The sequence below is a fragment of the Pongo pygmaeus genome, chromosome 19 (genome assembly GCF_028885625.2).
Source record: "Pongo pygmaeus isolate AG05252 chromosome 19, NHGRI_mPonPyg2-v2.0_pri, whole genome shotgun sequence".
NCBI lineage: Eukaryota > Metazoa > Chordata > Mammalia > Primates > Hominidae > Pongo > Pongo pygmaeus.
The window spans coordinates 22,928,393-22,950,460 of NC_072392.2; positions in this window are offsets into that span (position 1 = coordinate 22,928,393).

The following is a 22,068-nucleotide window of genomic DNA, read 5'->3' on the forward strand; positions in this document are numbered from 1 at the left end:
AGTCAAAGTCAGGAAGGACTAACCGGAGCCCAGAGATTCCCAGGTGTTGCTGCCTCAGACCTGTGGACTCTTTGGGGGATCTCTTACAGTTTGTGAACTTCTCAGTTCCTCTACTGCTCCCACATACAACGTTGCTAAACGTATTAATTGGTCCCATAAATACTTGAGCAAAACAAATGCGAAAATCTGCCCCAAATTCAGCCTAGAAGAAGCCCAGCCCTGCGCGTCACACTTCTGTGTAGTGGAACCCCCCACCCCACCCCGTCGCAGGCCACAGCAGGAGGGCCAGCAGACGGAAAGGCGACCCTCTCGTTGGCGCCTCCCGGGTTCAAGCAGTTCTCCTGCCTCAGCCTCCTTAGTAGCTGGGATTACAGGTGTGCGCCACCACACCCAGCTAATTTTTGTATTTTTAGTAGAGACGGGGTTTCACCATGTTGGTCAAGCTGGTGTCGAACTCCTGACCTCATGGTCCGTCCCCCTGGGCCTCCCAAAATGCTAGGATTTAACAGGTGTGAGCCACGGTGCCCAGCTCTCCCAGCCAACTTTTGTCCTTCAAGACCTTCTATCTGTCTGGTCTCTAAAAAGTACCTGGCCTTCCTGTTGGGTCATACAGCCCTGTCTCCAAGTGTCAGCGTAGTTCATGCTGGAGACCTCTGAACAATTCCATGGTATGACACAGCGGATATGGCTGTCTTTTCTTTGTATCAGTGTGGTGATTCAGAGGGTATACTAGGGATTCTAGAACGCACTTCTGGCTCAGGGGCTGCTTGTGTAACTTCTGTTTCTCAGCTGCCTGGTTTGTATCATGGGATGATAGTACCTCCCCTCAGAGGATTGCTGTATTTCATGAGGTGATCCGTGTATGGAAGCTAAGTGCTGTTTTATATTTTAAGTGATCTACATCTTGATTTTCACAACAACCGTATAAAAGTGATACTGTTGGCCAAGCACGGTAGCTCACGCCTGTAATCCCAGCACTTTGGGAGGCCAAGGCGGGTGGATCACCTGAGGTCAGGAGTTCAAGACCAGCCTGGCCAGCATGGTGAAACCTCGTCTCTACTAAAAATATGAAAATTAGCCGGGCATGGTGGCATGCGCCTGTAATCCAAGCTACTCAGGAGGCTGAGGCAGGAGAATCACTTGAACCCGGGAGGTGGAGGTTACAATGAGCTGAGATCGCACCACTGCACTCCAGAATGGACGACAGAGCGAGACTCTGTCTTAATAATAGTATCACTTTTTTTTTTTTTTATCAACAATCTCATTTTGTAAATGAGGAAATCAACTTACAGAGGACCTGAGTGACTTGCTCACACTGCCAGCCAGGAAAGTGCTAGGATTTGAGCCCAGACTGTCCAGTTACAGAGATTACACTCTGCCATTGTGCCTCTCCAGAAGCAGTGGAGGTAGGTCTAGTGCATAGAGTAAATGTAAATGCTCAAACAACCGTGGCCCTAATGAACATCCCATTTCTCCAGCTTTTTACTCTCCCTTTAACTTCTGAATGACCATCTGCTTCTAATCTGCCAACTTAGTCTAAGATCCTCACGGTGTTTCCTCCTGATTACTGTTAATGCACGGAGGTTGTCTGGAAGTTTCATAGGCAGCCTGATTGACTCAGTATGTATTAGCTGAGCACCTATGGAGGGCACAGCCTGAGTGATGGGAATTAGTTTCTGGGGGCTGTCCTGCAGTGGAGACTCCCGTGAGCCCTCTGTCCTGCTGTATGAAGGCAGCCAGTGGAAGGGCATGTCCTCGCTGGTGCTCAAAGTAATCTGCTACTTCCCTTACTACACTTTTCATTCATTCATTCTTAGATCGTTGTTGAAGGCATACTCTGCAGGTACTCTTGGGCACAGAGATACAGTGTTTAGTAAGACAAACACTGTTCCTGGGTCTTAACGGGCTTTACATTCCAATGGAATAAACAACTTGAGTAAATATTTTCAGAGAGTAGTACCAAGAAGAAAAGGAACAGGATGATATAATGGAGTGACTTGGAGATCACAGGTGGTAAGAGAAGGTCACTCTAAAAAGGTAACATTTGAAGGCTGGGCACAATGGCTCACACCTGTAATCCCAGCACTTTAGGAGGCTGAGGAAGGAGGACAGCTTGAGTCCAGGAGTTTGAGGCCAGCCTGGGCAACATAGGGAGACCTTGACTCTACAAAAAATTTAAACATCAACTAAGTATGGTGGCACGTGCCTGTAGTCCTAGCTACTGGAGAGGCTGAGGTGAGAGGATCTCTTGAGCCCTGGAGTTTGAGGCTGCAGTGAGCTATGTTTGTATTATTACTACACTCCAGCCTGAGGGACAGAGTGAGACCCTGTCTCTTAAAAAAAAAAACCCAACTGTATCAAAAGGTAACATTTGAGTGGGACTAGAAAGAGTGTGCATGTGAAGGACTGAAGACAGAATGTTCTGTGCAGAGTGAATTAATGCAATGGCTTTGCAGTGCAGATGGGCCTGGGGTGTCCTAATAAGGTTAGGACCAAGGTGGCTGGAGCATCATGAAACAAGCGTGGTACTTAGCTTGTTTGGTTAAGTCACTTTCTCTATTTGAATTTCAGTTTCTCACCTGTAAAATATGAGCAATTTTATCTATATTAGCCAGTGTGTAATTAGAGGAAAAGCCATTTAATACAGGGTATTGTTTACAAAGGTGTTGGAAGGGCATGAGAACCAAGGGGAGAACAAGGGCACCCAAAGCCTAGTAACTGGAGGTAGCTACTATGACCCCCGCAAGGCTGGAGGAGCAAAAGGAAAATTCGTTTCCAGAAACTGATTCCTCAGCTGCTGAGCAGGAGCCTGGAGCCGTACTTGCTGCCTGGTACTACTGACACACAACTGGAACCACCGCTGTGGCCTGGGGTGCCACCAGAAGCCAGAGATTAGAATCGCTTTCCCCATCTCATATCTTCCAAACTCCCACCAGTGCCTCCCACTGGCTAAGTCAGATGACAAGGGAGTCTGGGAAATGTAGTTCTCTGGCTTCCAGCCCTGACCGTGGAGAGTATAGAAAGGCAGGTGTAGGGGAGAAAATAGATGCCATTCACACAGCACCTATCTTGCAGGGCTGTTTTGAGGAGTAAAAACTCAGCCTATTTTTATTCCTCATAGCATGTAGTAGCATTCAGGGAAAGGCAAATCTTCCAAAACAATATCTTAGGTATAATAGTTCTATATAAAGGTTTGACTTTACCATTAAAAGCATCAAAATGAGCATTTTAAAAGTAGAATTTTAAGTCTGAATGGGCAGTATATTCACATGGTATAAAATTCAAATTACAAAACAATATACAGTGAAAAATAAGGGTTTTTTCTGTTCATCTTCTTGTGACCTGGCTCTTTCCATCTCTGTCCACAACCCTCTGCAGGCAATAACTGGTACCTTTGTTATGGATCCTCTGCAGATATAAAGTAGACATATATTAACAAATGTTTTCTTTGGCCCAGAGGATGCATATTATGCACATTCCTCCATTTCTTGTTTGTTTATGTTTTTTCCACTTAATTGTATCTTGGAGATCACTCTGCATCAGTACATATCTGATTTGTTTTAGCAGTACATGATAATCCATTGTTTGGATATGCCATAATTGTATCAGCCAGTCTCTGGACAGTCTTTTACTATTTCAAAGAGTGCTGCAATAAACATGTTTGCGCCACTTCCTGGTACCCATTGCAAATAAAACTGGGATAATTTCCTGAAGAGAACTTGCTGGGTCAAAGAGTGTAGGCACTTGTTGTTTTGATAAATGTTGCCAGACTGCTCCCCACTCCCTCCAGCAGTACATGACACCGCCTATTTCCCCACAGCTGTGCCAGCATGGTCTGTTAGCAAGTGTTTTCTTTTTGCAAATCTGATAAATTTAAAAGTGGTATCTCGCTAAATGCAATATGGTAGCAGAGGACATTTGTGGAAAAACAGGTGAAATCTGGGCCGGGTGTGGGGGCTCACGCCTGTAATCCCAGCACTTTGGGAGGCCGAGGCAGGCGGATCACAAGGTCAGGAGTTCGAGACCAGCCTGGCCAATATAGTGCAACCCCGTCTCTACTAAAAATACCAAAAAAAGTTAGCTGGGCATGGTGGTGCGAGCCTGTAATCTCAGCTACTCGGGAAGCTGAGTCAGGAGAATCGCTCGAACCTGGGAGGCAGAGGTTGCAGTGAGCCAAGATCATGCCACTGTACTCCAGCCTGGGTGATGGAGTGAGATTGTGTCTCAAAAAAGGAAAAAAAAAAAGTGAAATCTGAATGGGGTCTTGAGTTCAGTTAATAGTAACTGCCAATGTTGGTTCTTAGTTTTGACACATACCATGACTGTGTGAGATGTTAATGTCGGGGGAACCAGGATGAAGGCTATACAGAACTGTACTATTTTTGCGACTTTTCTGTACATCTAAAATTATCCTTAAAAAGGTTTCTTTAAAAAATGGCATCTTGTTTTCTGTAAAATTTGAATCTCTCATGAGTGAAATGGAACATTTTGAATATGATGCCCTTTTTAAAAGGTGGCCTTAATAATTTGTATTTACTAAGGAAAAAAGTCAGAGTTTATTTACTTTAAAAAAATTCATTAACAGTACATTTAAAATTTCTGTTTCTGGAGACTGTATTTCTTATTCCATCCATTAATGTGCAACTTCAATGTATTCCCCCAGATATGCAATTTCACTTTACAGGATCTTGTTCTTCAGTGACATGTCATAAGAGTTAATAATTCCACAAGCCACCCTGCACTGCTGTGATCCTAACAATATTGAAAGGTTGATGTGTATTCTTTCCTACCTTTCCTCATTCTAAAATGTTTCCTCATTCTAAACGCCAAGCTGGTTTTGAACAACTGACCTCAGGTGATCCACCTGCCTTGGCCCCCCAGGGTGCTGGGATTATAGGCATGAGCTAACATGCCCAGCCCTAATCTGCTCTTCTTAGATGGATACTTGTCAGATTGGGTTAGGACCCACTCTCATGGCCTCATTTTAACTTAATTTTCTCTTTAATAAAAGTCCAAATGCAGTCCATTCTGAGGTACTGGGAGGTTAAGATTGTGATATTTGAATTGGGGTGAGGGTGAGGGGCACACAACTCAGCCCATAACACGTAGGATTAAAAAAATTCTTCGGGCCCAGGGAGGTGGCTGACACCTATAATCCCAGCACTTTGGGAGGCCAAGGTGGGAGAGTCACTTGAGCCCAGGAACTGGAGGATGCAGTGAGCTATGACTGTACCACTGCATTCCAGCCTGGGTGACAGAGTGAGACCCTGTCTCAAAAAATAAAGTGAAGCCTCAGGCTCAGCATACAGTGAGGCAGTGTGTGTGCAGTGAATCGAAGTTCCAGTCATCATTCCTTTATTTCAGGCCTCCACACTGCCATCTGGGCATCCCCAGGCCTCTCTGGACTGGCCCTGCCCCACCCTCATGGAGGTAGCCTTTACCTGACAGGCACCTCAGAGGCTGGTCCTATATGGCACATCATTGAGATAAAAAGAAACCCAAGGCTGGAAGCAGTGACAAATGGTGTGGACTTGGTGGAAGTTGCCCAGAGAGATGGATGAGGATGGTGACATCACACATAGCACGGCTTTTTCTCCAAAATCCCAGGACTTACCGCAGTGGCCACACTCTGTCTCTCACCTGTTCACTTTCTTCTGCTCGCTCGCTCTCTCTCAGCCTCCCCTGTCCCAGCTTTTCCATACAGGAAGACTCTTTTTCTCCCCCAGCACCCCTGTGGTGGTTTAAAAGCATGGCAGCAAACTCCTCGGCATTCCTTCCTTCAGGATGGTGTCTAAGTCCCCTCCCAAGGAATTTGAGTGGGCTTATGACTGCTTCAGTCAGCAGGGTATAGAGGAAGTGATGCTGAATGACTTTTAAGGTTGGCTCCTAAAAGGCCATAGAGGCTCTGTCACTGGAGCTCTCTGTGCTATGATGGAAGTCTGAAGTCTTAATGCTGAAGAAGCCCAAGCCATGTGGAGAGGCCAGGTGTCGAGGCTGTAGTGAGCATCACAGCTGAGCAGAGACAGGGCCCTCTGCTTCTTGTGGTGCCCTCTCTAGATTCCCCACACACAGACTCCACAAGCAGAATGAAGTGGCTGTGGTTTGATGCCCCTGGTTTCCTTGTTATGCAGCAGTAGATCACTGAAATCAACCCTCTTCTAAAGGCCTCTCTGCAGACATTCTCCACTTGGTGAGACCAAAGCTAGCCTAACAGGGCTCAGCAGCAGAGAAGCCCAGCCATTGGCCAAAAATGCCACTGGCTACCGTGCAGCCAGGGTGTCCTTGAGGAGCCTTGATCTATCCCACCACATCAACATTTCCACCTCAGACATGGGAAAGGCACCAAGGTGTGAGCATGGGCACTACTCCCAGGGAACCCCAAGCACACCCCACTGCCCCAAGATGCAAATGGAACTCCTCACTGGTCCCATAGTTTGACAATGTGAGTCTAGGAAAGCACAGATGAGCCCTCTTTTATGTTAGTGTCCACCTTGGCAGAGAATGGAAACAGCAAGAGTGCTGAGCTTGTGGTGCAGACTTGGAGATGCATTTGTCACTAGAACCTTAGAGCATGCTTGTACAACCCTGGTGGTGGAGAGATGAATGGACGAGGCCCCTCACTTCCATAGCTCATGTGGCCAGCCCCTTATCTAAGGCAGGGGCCAAAACAGCAGGAATGTGGAAGGGTGGCCAGCTGTCCTGGCTTGCCCGGGCCTGAGGGGAATCTCAGGGCATGGGATTTTTAGTTTTAATATTGGGAGAGTTTTGGGCAAACTGGGCCAAGTTGGTCACATGAGGGTGTGGCAAGCAAGGCAAAGATGGTTTGATCATTGCAGCCCCTCACTTCCTATAGCTCACTGCAGAGCCTATGTCATCCTGACAACAACGATGTGGAAGGTGAGACACCTGGCAGCATTTTGACTTCATGAACTGGGAAATGCACATGGGTGGAGGCGCCTGCCCACGCTGCCCAGTGTCTCATGGTGGCCACAAGAGGCTGCGGCTCCTATTGCTCAAACAGGGCCCTGTTCTTGTCCAGCATTTCCACAGCAAGGCCCCTGCTCACACCAGACACCTCCAGGGAATCCTTAGCCAGATGACAGCAGTTGCTCTGGTAGTTAACGTTATGGGAAACAGATTCTAGAAAGCGCCCATGCATCCCATCACACTTTTTCATCTCTCCTTCTGTCCATCCTTCTGCTCACTCCTAGTTAGGGCATGTGTGCTCCAGGCTGGGAGCCAGGGCAGCCTCATGGGTCAGCCCCATCCGCAAGGAACCCATGTCTGGGGAGACAGGCAGTCAGGAATGAGATATTTTCAGGTGAGTGCTAGGCAGGCGACATCACTGAATATACTTAGGAGTGAGTGGGGAAGGAGGTCTACCTAGGTAAGGAGGTGTGTGAGTCTGCCCTAGCCAAATACCACAGACTGGGTGGTTGAAACAACACAGTTCCTGCTCACAGTTCTACAGGCTGAAGTGCAAGATCAAGGTGCTGGCAGATCTCGTTCCTGCTGAAGGCAGATTTCTGCCTTCTTGTGTTCCCACATGGCCGAGAGAGACAGAGACAGAGACTTCTCTCCTTATAAGCACACCCTTTCTGTCAGATTAAGATGCCACCCCATGGCCTCATTGTACCTTCGTTGCCTCCTAAAAGCCCGATTTCCAAGTACAGTCCCATTCTGAGGTCCTGGGAGTTAGGTCCTTAACACAGGAATTCTAGGGGGACACAATTCGGCCCCTAGCACCCCCGTTCCCAGTTGGATCAAGGCCTCAAAATGAAGACAGGCTTGTCTCACCTCACCTGTCCCTCTTCTGAGAAGCTGCAAGACCGAGAGGGGGCTGGAGATAATAGGTTGATTTGGGACAAGGACACTACAGGGTGAGGACATGGCTCTGTGTCCCCAGGTTTTGGGGCAGCAGACTGGTGGAGGACCATGCTCAAGGGTTCTGAAGGGGAGCAGCTTCCTTGGCAGCCCAAGGCCCAAGACACAAACAGAGGGCAGGGCACACAGATATGAGCTGGGGCCAGATACATTGCTGACTCTGGGTGGAAGGCGATGGAAATGAGGGTCTGACGCTATGTTCAACCCTGTCCCACCCTACGTGATGGCTGGAGGGACAAGGGAACCCCAGTAGGATGATGGATTCCTAGGGGTTGCAAAAGGAATGGGCAGGGCCAGCCATCACTGAGACAGCACCCAGGCGGTCTCGTAGGTTTTGCTTAGAGACTGTGCACCCCACTTGCCATTGCCAGGAGGGGCATCCACCCAGGCGTCCATGAATACATGGATACACAGAAGGAGGTGCAGCCACATGATGCAATGTGATTCAGCTAAAGGAGAGTGGAGCTCCGGTCCATGGACCTTGTGGAGGCACCTTGAGAACATTGTTCCAAGTGAAAGAAGCCAGACACAAAAGAAAATATTGTATGGTTACAACTATGTGGAAATGTCCAGAACGGGCACATCCACAGAGACAGAAACCAGATGTGTTACTGCCAGGAGCTGGGGGCGGGAGGGAAAATGGAGATGGGTTCTGGGGGGAATGAGGTTTCTTTTGGGGGATGAGAATGTTTTGGAAGTAGATAGAGGCGATGGCTGTGCCACATTGTGGATGCACCAAATGCCACTGAATTGTACTCTGAAATGGTTAATTGTACATTGTGTGAATTTCACCTAAATTTAAATAAAAAAGTGACCATGAGAGCAAAAATCTGTTCCAGCCATGGAAAGCCCCGGGCTCACCTGGCTATCACTTAAACCGAACTCTCTGGCCCCTTGCTGGTCTCCCTTCCCAGCCCGGACCGACAAATAGCAGGTCCTGGAGATATCTGGGCAGCATCCACACATCATTTCCGTAGAGCACGTGCCAGGGGCCCTGGCATGAGCGGGACAGAGATGAGGGAGACCACCTCAGAGAGCCGCAGGATAGATACTGTGCCGCTCACAAAGGTCCTTTAAAATTTTCCAGTAGCGGCTGAGCATGGTCACTCATGCCTGTAATCCCAGCACTTTGGGAGGCTAAGGTGGGTGGATCACTTTAGGTCAGGAGTTCGAGACCAACCTGGGCAACACGGTGAAACTCCGTCTCTACTAAAATACAAAAAATTAGCCGAGAGTGGCAGCATGTGCCTGTAGTCCCAGTTACTCGGGAGGCTGAGGCAGGAAAATCGCTTGAACCGGGGAGGCGGAGGTTGCAGTGAGCTGAGATCACGCCACTGCACTCCAGCCTGGGCGACAGAGTGAGACTGTCTCCAAAACAAACACAATTTTCCAGTAGCAACACTTAAAAAGTAAAAGGAGGTGAAATTATGTTTTCTCTTTGAGACAGAGTCTTGCTCTGTCGCCCAGGCTGGAGTGCAGTGGCGCAATCTCAGCTCACTGCAACCTCCGCCTCCCGGGTTCAAGCGATTCTTGGGCCTGAGCCTTGCAAGCAGCTGGGATTACAGGCATGCGCCACCAAGCCTGGCTAATTTTTGTATTTTTAGTAGAGATGAGGTTTTGCCATGTTGGCCAGGCCTGTCTCGAACTCCTGACCTAAAGTGATCCACCTGCCTCGGCCTCCCAAAATGCTGGGATTACAGGCATAAACCACCACGCCTGGCCTGAAGTTAATTTTAATAATATATTTTACTTAACCCCGTATATATCCAAAAAGTGTCATTTCATCATGTCAATTAGAATTTATGAGTTAGACATAGGTGGGAGTTGAATAATGAGAACACATGGACACAGGGCGGGGAACATGACACACCGGGGCCCCTGGGGGTGGGAGGCAGGGGGAGGGATAGCATTAGGAGAAATACCTAATGTAAATGATGAGCTGATGGGTGCAGCACACCAACATGGCACATGTATACCTATGTAATAAACCTGCATGTTGTGCACATGTACCCTAGAACTTAAAGTATAATAATAATTAAAAGAGGAATTTGAGTGAGATATTTTAACATTCTTTTTCTTTTTTTTTTTTTTTGGGGGGACGGAGTCTCGCTCTGTCGCCCAAGCTAGAATGCAGTAATACGATCTTGGCTCACTGCAACCTCCGCCTCCCGGGTTCAAGCAATTCTCCTGCCTCAGCGTCCCGAATAGCTGGGACTACAGGCGCAAGCCACCACGCCTGGCTAATTTTTGTAATTTTAGTAGAGGCAGGGTTTCACCATATTGATCAGGCTGGTGTTGAACTCCTGACCTCAGGTAATCCACCTGCCTTGGCCTCCCAAAGTGCTGGGATTACAGGCGTGAGCCATCACACCCAGCCAACATCCTTTCCCTCTCCTCCGCTCTCTTCCCTCCCCTTTTCTTCCCCCTTTTTGAGACAGACTCTTGCTCTGTCACCCAGGCTGGAGTGCAATGGTGCAATCTCGGCTCACTGCAACCTCCGCCTCCCAGTTTCAAGCGATTCCTCAGCCTTAGCCTCCTGAGTAGCTGGGACTACAGGCACGCTCCACCACGGCTGGCTAATTTTTTGTATTTTAGTAGAGACGGGGTTTCACCACGTTGGCCAGGATGGTCTCGATCTCCTAACCTCATGATCCGCCCGCCTCAGGCTCCCAAAGTGCCGGGATTACAGGCGTGAGCCACTGCGCCCAGCCAACATTCTTTTTCTTCATACTAACTCTTCCAAATTCTCTGTGGGGTTTTGCACTTGGAGCGTATCTCACAGATCCTGAAACCCAGGGACTCCTAGAAACTTCTGTCCAATTCTTTAGAGAGAACACTGCAGCTCGGAGGGGCCTCAGGGGGATCTGGTGCGACTCTTCCCATTTCCACAGAGGAAACCCAGTGAAGCCCAGGGAGGTCCTAAGATGACCCTGGGGCCCCACTGCAAGCTTGCAGCAGAGCCAGGACCAAATGCCTGTCCCACCAGCCCTTGCCTCCCTGCCAGGGCCCAAGGCGTCTCTGCTCTTCTGGATGGAGAAAGAAGCTGCCTTTTGAGGCTGCATCTCATCTTGTGGTTTGGGGTTGGAGTTGGGAGAAAATGCCTGAGAAAAGGTCAGGTGTGGTGGCTCACGCCTGTAATCCCAGCACTTTGGGAGGCAGAGGCGGGCGGATCATGAGGTCAGGAGTTCAAGACCAATGTGGCCAATATGGTGAAACTCTGTCTCTACTAAAAATTCAAAAAATAGCCAGCCATGGTGGTGCATGCCTGTAGTCCCAGCTACTCGGGAGGCTGAAGCAGAAGAATCGCTTGAACTTGGGAGACTGAGGTTGCAGTGAGCCAAGATCATGCCACTGCACTCCAGCCTGGGTGACAGAGCAAGACTCCGTCTCAAAAAAAAAAAAGCCTGAGAAGATAGGAATTGGTGGAGATGAGGGGACACAGGTCCCCAGGCCTCCTGGACTTACGTAGCCTGGGAAGGCAGAGTCAGAAGAAGGAGGATGGCATGCAGGAAGAGAGGCAAGGAACATGCCAGGGAGGGAGAACAGCACGGGGCATGGGAATAATTTGGGATTTGCTTCCACAGATTGGGGGGTGACACGTCTTAGCTTCCTGTGGCCACTGTAGCAAATGACCAGAAATGGGGTGGCTTCAAACAGCAAGCATTTGTTCAGAAGAATGAAATCAGGGTGCTGGGAGGATCATGTTCCCTGAGAGGCTCTGGGGAGATGCTCCCTCCCTCTCCCACTTCCGGTGGCTGCGGCCTGCCTGGACTCGTGGCCTTGTCACGCCAGCCTCTGCCTCATGGTCGCATGTCAGCCTTCTTGGTCTCAACTCTCCCTCTGCCTCCCTTGTATAAGACACTTGTTGGATTTAGAGGCCACCCAGATAATCCAGGATGATCTCCTCATCTCAAGATCCTTAATCTGACCGGGTGTGGAGGCTCACGCCTGTAATCCCAGCACTTTGTGAGGCTGAGGTGGGAGGATCTCTTGAGCCCAGGAGGTCGAGGCTGCAGTGAGCTGAGATCACACCACTGCACTCCAGCCTGGGCTTGAGACAGAGTGAGATCCTGTCTCAAAATAATCATCATCATAATGAAAGATCCTTAAGTACATTGACAAAGATATTTTTCCCAATATAATGGCACTCACGGGTTCTAGGAATTAGGATGTGGGCATGTCACTTTGAGGGTCACCATTCAACCCACTGCAAAGTGACAGAGTGAGAACATCAGTCCAAAAGTAAGGAGAGACCCTGTGGCCATCAGAAGCGGTGTATCCTGTGGAGACATTCAGGCAGGTGACTTGGAACAGGGAGTTTCGGTGTAGCGAGCCCTTGGGTCCGGGTCCCGCATACCTGGCTTGGGAGTGGATGAGATTAGGAGGTTACAGAGGCCTTCCTAAGAGGCCCCAAGAGTCTTCCAGACCTCAGCACCCCCATCTGGAGGGGAGCAGCGGGGCCCTGTCGCCCTCACACCTGTGTCTCTATTGTCTGAAAGTTCAGTAGAGGGGAGTTCACCACCTCTGTCAGCTCCTGCCTGGGGGCCACTCTCTCCTCACCCAGACACAGGCTCCCCAGCCAGATCACTCTGGAACTTTGCCTGGCAGCTCAGAGTGGCAAGAGTCAGAGCTGTGTTGACATTGCACATTTTTGTACTTGTCTACAGCAGCCTGGGTTGGGCACAACCTGGAGTTGCCATCAGGCGCCCCCTTGGGCCTGTGCATCAGTGAGGCCAGGGCAGCTGCCTCTGTACTGCCCTGCCAGACGCCTGGCTCTTCCTGCTTCCTTCCTGCTGCTCGAGGCCTCCCGGGTCTAGCACACATGCATTCATTGCGGCCAGGAGTCCTGCATTGAGGCTCAGGACACCTGGGTCTCCGTCCCACCTGCCCCTAACCTGTCACCTCACCTTGGGGCCTCAGTTTCTCTCCTTTAAAAAGGAGTTGAATTATGGAAGGTTTCTTCCAGCTTGGTCCTCTGTACGGGGGACTGTACCAGGCACTGGTGGTGGGCGAGAGTTAAGGAGGAAGGTGGCTGGCTATAGTGGCTCACGCCTGTAATCCTAGCACTTCTGGAGGCCGAGGCGGGCAGATCACTTGAGGTCAGGAGTTTGAGACCAGCCTGGCCAACATGGTGAAACTCTACTAGAAATACAAAAATTAGCCAGGCGTGATGACATGCACCTGTAATCCCAGCTGCTCAGGAGGCCGAGACATGGGAATTGCTTGAACCTGGGAGGCAGAGGTTGCAGTGAGCTGAGATTGCACCACTGCACTCCAGCCTGACTTTTTGAGACTGTCTCAAAAAAAAAAAAAAAAAAAGAAGGTGACGGCAGGTAGGGGTTCCTGAGAGACTATGACTATGAGGGGAGCCCAGGGCCAGAGAGAGCAGGGGAGGCCCAGCCAGAGACTGCTATCTATAGAGTGGGCCAGTGCCTGTCAGTTCACTGTATCCTACCAGTAAACTCCTATCCTTATGTGTTCTGGAATGTTCTTGGTGGTGTCTGGTGGAATTGCTCTCCTAGATAGAAGCTCAGATTGGGTTTCTGCCCATCCTGGGGTCAGCTGAGACAGGGTAGTGTGTGTTGTAGGGAGAAGCACTGAGCTGCCCTCTGACATCCTTCAGCTACAGGGACCAAAATGAGTTTAGGAGGGGTGTGATCTGATACATTTATTCTTTTTTTTTTTTAATTTTAATTTTTCATTTTTCTTTTTTTTCCCCTGTTTTTTTTAGAGATGGGGTCTTGTGTTGCTCAGGCTAGAGTTCAGTGGCTATTCACAGGCATGATCTCATTGCTAATCAGCATGGGAGTTTTGACCTGCTCCGTTTCCAGCAGAGGCCGGTTCACCCCTCCTTAGTCAACCTGGTGGTCCCCTGCTCCTAGGAGGCCACCATGTTGGTGCTGAACTTAGTGTGAACACCTGATTGGCATAGCACACTACAACCCAGAACTCCTGGGCTCAAGCGATCCTCCCGCCTCAGCCTCCCGAGAGACTGGACTACAGGTGTGCCCCACCACACCCAGCTAACCACTTTTTAATGAAAAAAAAAGTGTAGTTTTCTCCATTTTTTTCATTCAAAAATCTTTCTTTCAGCTAATACTTATGAGCACCTGCTTTGTGCTAGGCTTATTTGTGCAGTAAATTCTTTTTTTTTTTTTGAGACGGAGTCTTGCTCTGTTACCCAGGCTGGAGTGAGGAAGCCCTAATATATAATCTTCAGTTAACTGTTAATCTGGAAGCCTTACCACATTGCTTTTGGGATTAGCAGAATGCCATCCTGGGGAATCCCAGCAGAAAGGAAGAAAGGAACACTGTCAGTCTTACTGGTCAGCCCTGGCCAAGGCCCAGTCATGACCCTTCCTTCCGTCTCCATTTGATCCCATCATAAGCCTCAAGAAAAGTAAAAAGCATCATCATTTTAGGAAAAAGTGGCAGGGGTGGCGGTGGGGAGCTCAATATGTTGTTATGTTATGGCAAGACTCCAGATTATCTTTTTTTTTTTTTTTCAGATGGAGTCTCACTCTGTTGCCCAGGCTGGAGTGCAGTGGCGCGATCTTGGCTCACTACAAGCTCCGCCTCCCGGGTTCACGCCATTCTCCTGCCTCAGCCTCCCGAGTAGCTGGGACTACAGGCTCCCGCCACCACGCCCGGCTAATTTTTTGTATTTTTTAATAGAGATGGGGTTTCACTTTCTTAGCCAGGATAGTCTCGCTCTCTTGACCTCGTCATCTGCCCGCCTCGGCCTCCCAAAGTGCTGGGATTACAGGCGTGAGCCACCACACCGGGCCTTGTGCAGTAAATTCTAAAAGCAACACTCGTACGGAAATGCAGGCATTTTGTGAGCAGCACCTGGTTCCCTCCTGGCTGTGCAGCTGTGGGGCCTGGCTGTCCTTACTCTCCAGTGCAGGTGGAGCTCCTGTGGAAAGCGCAGAGGGTTCTGTTTCCAGGGCTATGAGTGCTGCCACTTGTCACTTGTATGCTTGCGTCGGGGCACCCAGTGGGGCAGGCGTGGAAGCTTATTGCAGCACCACCCTCCTCCCTGCCCTTGGAAACTAACACGACCTCAGCAGGACAGGCCATTTCTGGAAGGCAGCTTGTCCACATGGAACACGTTGCCATCAGCTGCGTGGGTCATCTGGCCCAAGACTGGCCCAGGCATCTCTGATCTTAGGGCTGACAAGCACTGGATGAGGAGTAAGTGGTCTGGGCTCTGGCCCCAGTGACATCATGTACTTGCAGTGGCCCTGAATAGCCACCCCTGCTTCTGCGCCTTCTTTCTCTGCTTAGAAATGAGCCCTGTCATCACGCTGGACCCTTCATCCACTCAATGTTGTTCTTAAGTGGGTTCATTCTTTGAATATGGAAACATATTATTTAAAAGGGAAACTGGCCGGGCGTGGTGGCTCATGCCTGTAATCCCAGCACTTGGGGAGGCCGAGGCAGGTGGATTGCTTGAGCCCAGGAGTTCAAGACAAACCCAGGCACCATAGGGAGACCCTGTCTCTACAAAATATCAAAAAATTAGCTGGGAGTGGTGGTGCATGCCTGTAGTCCCAGCTACTCAGGAGGCTGAGGGGGGAGGATTGCTTGAGCCCTGGAGGTTGAGGCTGCAGTGAGCTGTGATTGTGCCACCGTCCTCCAGCCTGGGAGACAGAGTGAAACTCCATCTCAAAAAATAAATATTTTATTTAAAAAAGAAAGCTCTATGCAGCCACCTAAATGGAACACCTGTATCATGTGCGGGTAACTGCAAAAGTAAATACAATGAAGACCAAAGCCAAAATAGATTATAAAATTCCAGATAGACTTGGCTGCCCCCCTACATCTCGGCGCCTGGGCTCTGCATTTATTGGAGTTAGGGGTGTGCTTGCCTGGAGCTGAGCCCTACTTCACCCACACAGGTGACTGGAAGATCCTTGAAGAGGGAGGCTCTTTCCCAGCAGGTGAGGGCTGCCATTGAACTTGGGGCTTTGCTCTATCTAGGAAGGCCTGCCAGCCAGTGTGCCTCTGAAGAAACGCTCACCTGTGAGCAGGGACTGCTCCCTAAACCCTGGTGGTGGGATTCTCCCTCTCTCCACTGGGCCTCAAAACACAGGCTCCTTGTTCACGTGGCTGGAGACTGCCGAGGGTTTGGCTGCTGCTCAGGACCGCCTGGATTCCTCACAGAGAGTGGCAAGGAGGCACCGGGATACACCAGGAAATTCCCAGACCCGTAAGGTGGGAGGCCCAGGTTTGAGTCCTACCTCTGGTACCAAGCCAGCTGGGGGACTTTATTATTCATGCAGTCTACAAATATTTATTGAGCATTTCCTGTGTGCCAGATACTGCGCCAGGGCTGGGCTTTGGCAGTAAACAAGATGGAAATGAAATTGCTTTGGCAATTTGGCAATCTGGCAATTTGGCAATGAACAAGATGGAAAACAAGATGGAAATCAAACCGCTTGCCCTAGTGGGGCTTTTATTGAAGTGACAGGAGATCATCAGCAAGCAAGGAAACAAGTAGGAAACTTCCAAGTAGTGATATGGGATCAGAATAAGATGGGGACATAGGATAGAGTGCCTAGGGAGCCAGCGTTAGATGGGGAGGTCAGGGAAGGCAGTGTCTGGAATATGGGTGTGATACCTGGAGGCATAGCAGCCATTTTGTGACCATGAGGCAAGAAGCATGAGGACAAAAAACAACATAGCAAGGATGCTGCAGAGGGAAGTTGAGAAGAGCCTAGGCCTTTGATGACATCATTGCGCCACTGCACAAACTCTGGACCTTCATCCTCCAGGCTTCATGATACATGAGATAAATGAAATGCCCTGTGAGTTAGGTTTTTCTAGCAGCTAAACATGTCTTTAACTAAAACAGACCTAAATGACAAGGAAGAGCAAACTAGGAGAATATGTAGAAGAAAAACATTTCAGGTAGAGGGAACACATGTGCAAAGGCCCTGAGGCAGGAATAAGCTTGAAAGAGTTGACGAACATAAAGTCAGTGCAGCTGAAGTGGGATGAAGTGGAGGGACATGGGTAAGCAGAGGCAGCATTGGGGCCCTTGGGTTTTATCCTTCATGCAGTAAATAAGAGGGCATTGGGGACTTTTGAGCAGGAGACAGACGTGATGCGATGGAGGTTTTAGAAAGCTCTTTCTGGCTGCTGCATGGAGCCCACAGGGGGCAAGACAGCAGTCAGGCCAAAAGGCCAAGTGAGGAGTGATGGACTCTGGCCTGACTCGGCCACAGCAGAGATGGAGTCTGGGGGCCATGCGTATAATACACCACACACACCTCAACACACCCCCTTCTTCCCAGGCAGACCCAGGTTCCAGTCCTGACCCTGCCACTTTTCAGCTCTCAAACCTACCCATTTTCTCTCTCCTTACTGCCCCAATCGTAATGCAGGACGTCATCGTCTCTCACCTAGCATCTGCCACGGCCTCCTAATCAGCCTTCTTACCTCTAGCCTTCATCCCTCCCATCCTTTCTCCACATCCCAGCTACAGTTATGTATTTTTTCTTTTCTTTTTTTTCAGATAGAGGTTCACTGTGTCACCCAGGCTGGTCTCCAATTCCTGGGCTCAAGTAATCCTCCCACCTCAGCCTCCCAAAGTGTTGGCATTACAGGCGAGAGCCACTGTGCCTGGCCTAGCCACAATAATTCTTTTAAAACAATAAATGTAACCATACTGCTTCTCTGCTTAGAATCTTCTAGTGGAGCCTCAGCGTCAAGTGTAGATCCCTGGCCATGGCCTGTGTGTTTGTCAGGGCGTTGTCAGCTGCTGGAACAAATGGGCTGAGAAATGCTTCATAGTTGAGATGCAGTTCAGTCTGGTTCTTCCTCACTGTGGTGTGAAGTACGTGTCTCTTGCCAGTGGATAGCTTTCCTCCATGCGGTGATTCAGGGACCCAGGCTCCAACTGTCTTGTTCCCCTTCTCTATCCAGCCAGTTAAAGGGAAGCAGAGGTCAGGGAGGGGCCCTCCCACTCTTAGAAGCCTCAGTCCACCTCTGCTCACAATTGACTGCAGGGGGAGACTGAAATAGTCTGTGTATCCAGGGAGGTCAGAAAATGGATTTTTAATGATTCACTATGAGTCTCAGCAACAGTCTGTCTTTCTGGCAACGAGATAGCAGTGTGCTCTTTCTTCTATCACACCCTTTCCCAGAGGGATGACCTCAAACCCCAAAACCCCATCTGTCTCTGCCTGTGGCCCTGCACCTCCTGGAACATGCCATGCTCTCCACTAGCACCATCCCGTGATCTCCAAGTAAAATCCAGTTCCTGCTCCCTCTGAACTGGCTGGGGGCAGTTAAAGCTCTCATTAGGGAAGGGGGAACAGGGACACATAGCAGCCCCCACCCCACAATTGCAGAATCTGACTGGCGGTGTTGTGAAGCTCCCTGTCCTACTCGTGGAGGGATTTCCCATTTCTGCTTTCTGGGAGGCCCCTCCTCATCCAGTATTCTCCGTGGCGACATCTGAGGTGGGGACCACATGGTTTTTGCAGCTCTTTTCCTGCCTGTACAAGGGTGGAGGCCCAAGGCTTGTTCTACAATGACAGGCTTGTGGTGTCTTTGGCAATACAATTCCCTCCAGATTTTAGGGAGTTTTCCTTCCAATAAGTTCCATGTGACCACACCCGAGGTACTTTTCTACTGTCATCTTCCAGCAGCTTTATTTCTTTGCTTCCTTATTTCCCATGTCTCTGTCTCTACTTACTGACACTGACCTTGAGAACATCTCAACAGTTAGTGGGGCAAGACCACCCACTTCATTTGATCCTTGCTGCAGGATTAAGGCCTTTGTCTGTAGACCTGAGAGTTTTAATGAGCCTTTGCTACTTAAAACCTTTTCATTTTTATTTCCTGCTATTTGAGATCCATTCGCAGTTCACTTTTCCAACACTACAAGGCCTCAAACTCTTCATATTTCCCTTTCTTCTATTTCCACACTGTTTATATCTTGCTTGAGTGTGTCTCTGTCTCACAATACCTTACTGTACGCCAAAGGAATGACTAACATACTTTTTTTTTTTTGAGACGGAGTTTCGCTCTGTCTTCAGGCTAGAGTGCAGTGGCATAATCTCGGCTCACTGCAACCTCCGCCTCCCGGTTTCAAGCAATTCTTCTGCCTCAGCCTCCCGAGTAGCTGGGACTACAGGCATGTGCCACCATGCCCAGCTAATTTTTGTATTTTTATTGGAGACAGGGTTTCACCATGATGGCCAGGATGGTCTCGATCTCTTGACCTCGTCATCTGCCTGCCTCAGCCTCCCAAAGTGTTGGGATTACAGGCATGAGCCACCGCACCCAGCCCAACATACATTTTTATTGCAGCTCACTCAGCCAACTTCTTCTGGAGCTACAGGCTTACTTCTCCCAGTCTGCCCTTCAAGCTACTGTAGGCTACAGCTCTAACAAACATTTCACCTCTGCATGACATGAGTCTCCCACTTTCCATTCTGCAACATCTATTTTCATGTTCCCTGCTGCCTGGCCACTAAGCCAATGGCACATATTTTAGGTTTCAAGTTATGGCAGCACTCTATTTTGAGGTATTCATTAGTGCACACTATCTGCTGTAACAAATAGAACCCAAAATGCAGAATGATTAAAATACCACAGAGATGTATTTCTCACATAACAAGCCAGAGTCAGAGCTCATTAGTGGCATGTGGCTTTTCTCCTGAAAAGGTGAATGCAGTAATTCGGAAACCCGTGTTCTTTACAGTTAGTAGATTGACCCTTCCCAAGGCCTATAACCAAGGGTATTCAGCAGTGGAACGGGAAAGAGAGAGCCTGGAGAGAGCCCATATCCATGCTGCTTGCAGAATGCAGACCTCAGGCCCCACCTGCTGTGTGGGTGGCAGGAGGTGCAGCTGTGTGCCCATGAGTTAAAACCCATTGAACTGCTAACAATCTCTCCCACACTTCAGGGCTGTCCATCATCCAGCCATCCCACCTCTCCAGTCTCATCCCTTGACCTTCCCCTTGCCAGCCTCACTCATCTTCATTAGATTCCTCAAGGATGGCATGACTCTCTCATCTCTAGGTCTTTGCTCATGCTGGTTAGTCCACCTGGAGCCCTCTCTCCCTCACTGTTCTAGCCATTCACCCAGCCATCCATCCATCCACTCATCCACCAAACCATCCACCCACCTACTCATCCAGCCATCCACCCAGCCATCCATTCACCCATTCATCCACCCACCCACCCATCCACCCATCCACCCACCCATCCACCCATCCACCCACTCTTCTACCCATCCATCCATCCACCCACCCACTCATCCACTCATCCACCCAGCCATTCATCCACCCACACCCATCCATCCACCCACTCATCCACCCACACATCCACTCATTCATCCATCCACCCACCCATCCACCCACTCACTCATCCACCCACTCACCCATCCACCCACACATCCACTCATTCATCCATCCACCCACTCATCCACCCAGCCATCCATCCACCCACACCCATCCACTGATTCACCCACTCATCTGCTCATCCATCCATCCACCCACTCATCCACCAGTCCATCTATCCATCTACCCATCCCTCCATCCACCCACTCATCCATCCACTCATCCATCCACCCACTCATCCACCAGTCCATCCATCCATCCACCCATCCATCCATCCACCATTCCATCCATCCACTCATCCATCCGTCCACCCACTCATCCACTCACACCCATCCATCCATCCACCCACTCATCTGCCCACTCACCTATCCACCCATCCATCCACCTACTCACCCATCCATCCACTCATCTACCCATCCATCTATCCACCCACCCACCCACCCATCCACCCAGCCATTCACCCACCCACCCATCCATCCATCCACCCACCAATCCACTAATGCATCCACCCACTCATCCATTCATTCATCCATTTACCCACCCATCCATCCATCCACCCACCTATCCACACACCCATCCACTAATTCACCCACCCACCCATCCAACAAATGTTTTGAGCACTAAATGTGTGCCAGGCACTGATCCAGATGCTGGGATTCTGCAATGAACAAAACAAACAAACTCCTGCCCTCATGCAGCTTGTATTCTAGCTGGGAAAGACAATGAATAATAAACCAGATAAAATAAATAAATCATACATTGTGTAAGAAGAAATCAATGGCTGGAAAAAATGGGGCAGGGTAAGGGGATCAGAGGTGGAGGAGGAGGCACTTTAAATGTTGGGCAGGGGAGAACTGGGAAGGCAGGCCTCATCCAGAAGGTGATCATTGGGCACGGACCTGAAGGAGGTGAGGGACGGAGCCATGAGCATATCTAGGGAAAGAGTACTCTGGGCAGAGGGCATAGCCTCTGAGGTGGGAACCGCTTTGCAGATACGAGGACCAGCAGGAGGCCCATGTGGCTGGGGTGGAGTGAGAAAGGAGAAGAGTAGTGGGAGATGAGGTCAGAGACCATGAAGCCTGGATCCCGTGGGGCCTGCAGGCTGTGCCCCTTGCAAAGCTCCCTCATCTTTCAGGCCCCAGCCCACATCTCCTTCTTCAAGAGAGCCTTGCAAGTTCTCCGCATTGGGACTGGGTGCGTCGCCTGTGTGCGCACCAATAGTCTGGTCACAGAGTTTCTTGCTACGTGTGTACTTTCTCATCCCCCTCCCCTGAACTCGGGTCCTGTGAAGATAGAGCCGCATCTGCCTGGGTCACCCTCACTGAGCACGGTGTGGATGACATCGTATCTCCAAAGGGCAGTGGCTCCACCTGAACAGGATGCAGGTTCTCTCCTCATGGCTTGTTGGGAAGTTTAAATGAGACGACCTAGTCCAGGGCACCTAGTTGAACTTTCTGTCTTAGTTGGCAGATGAAACACCAATACATTTGTATGCTCTGGCTCTCCTTTCCTAGATTCCAGAATGGCCATGCAGAGGCTTATTCCTGCAGTCTCAGTGTCTTTCCACACCCAATGTATGACCCCATCATCAAGTTTCCTCCTCAATCAGGACAACTTTCAGGAACAAACCGCTCAAGGGGCCCCACCTTTCAACTCCTGGGTTCCACCCTCTCCCTAATTCAGAAAATGATAGAATCTCACCCAGCCAGATCTCCCACCTGACTCCATGTTTAATGGCCTACAAGTGTCTCCCTCGACCCTCAGACAAGCTCTTCCCAAGACAAGGGACCTTTTACTTTTAGCACTCCAGTGCATGATGTGCTGGTA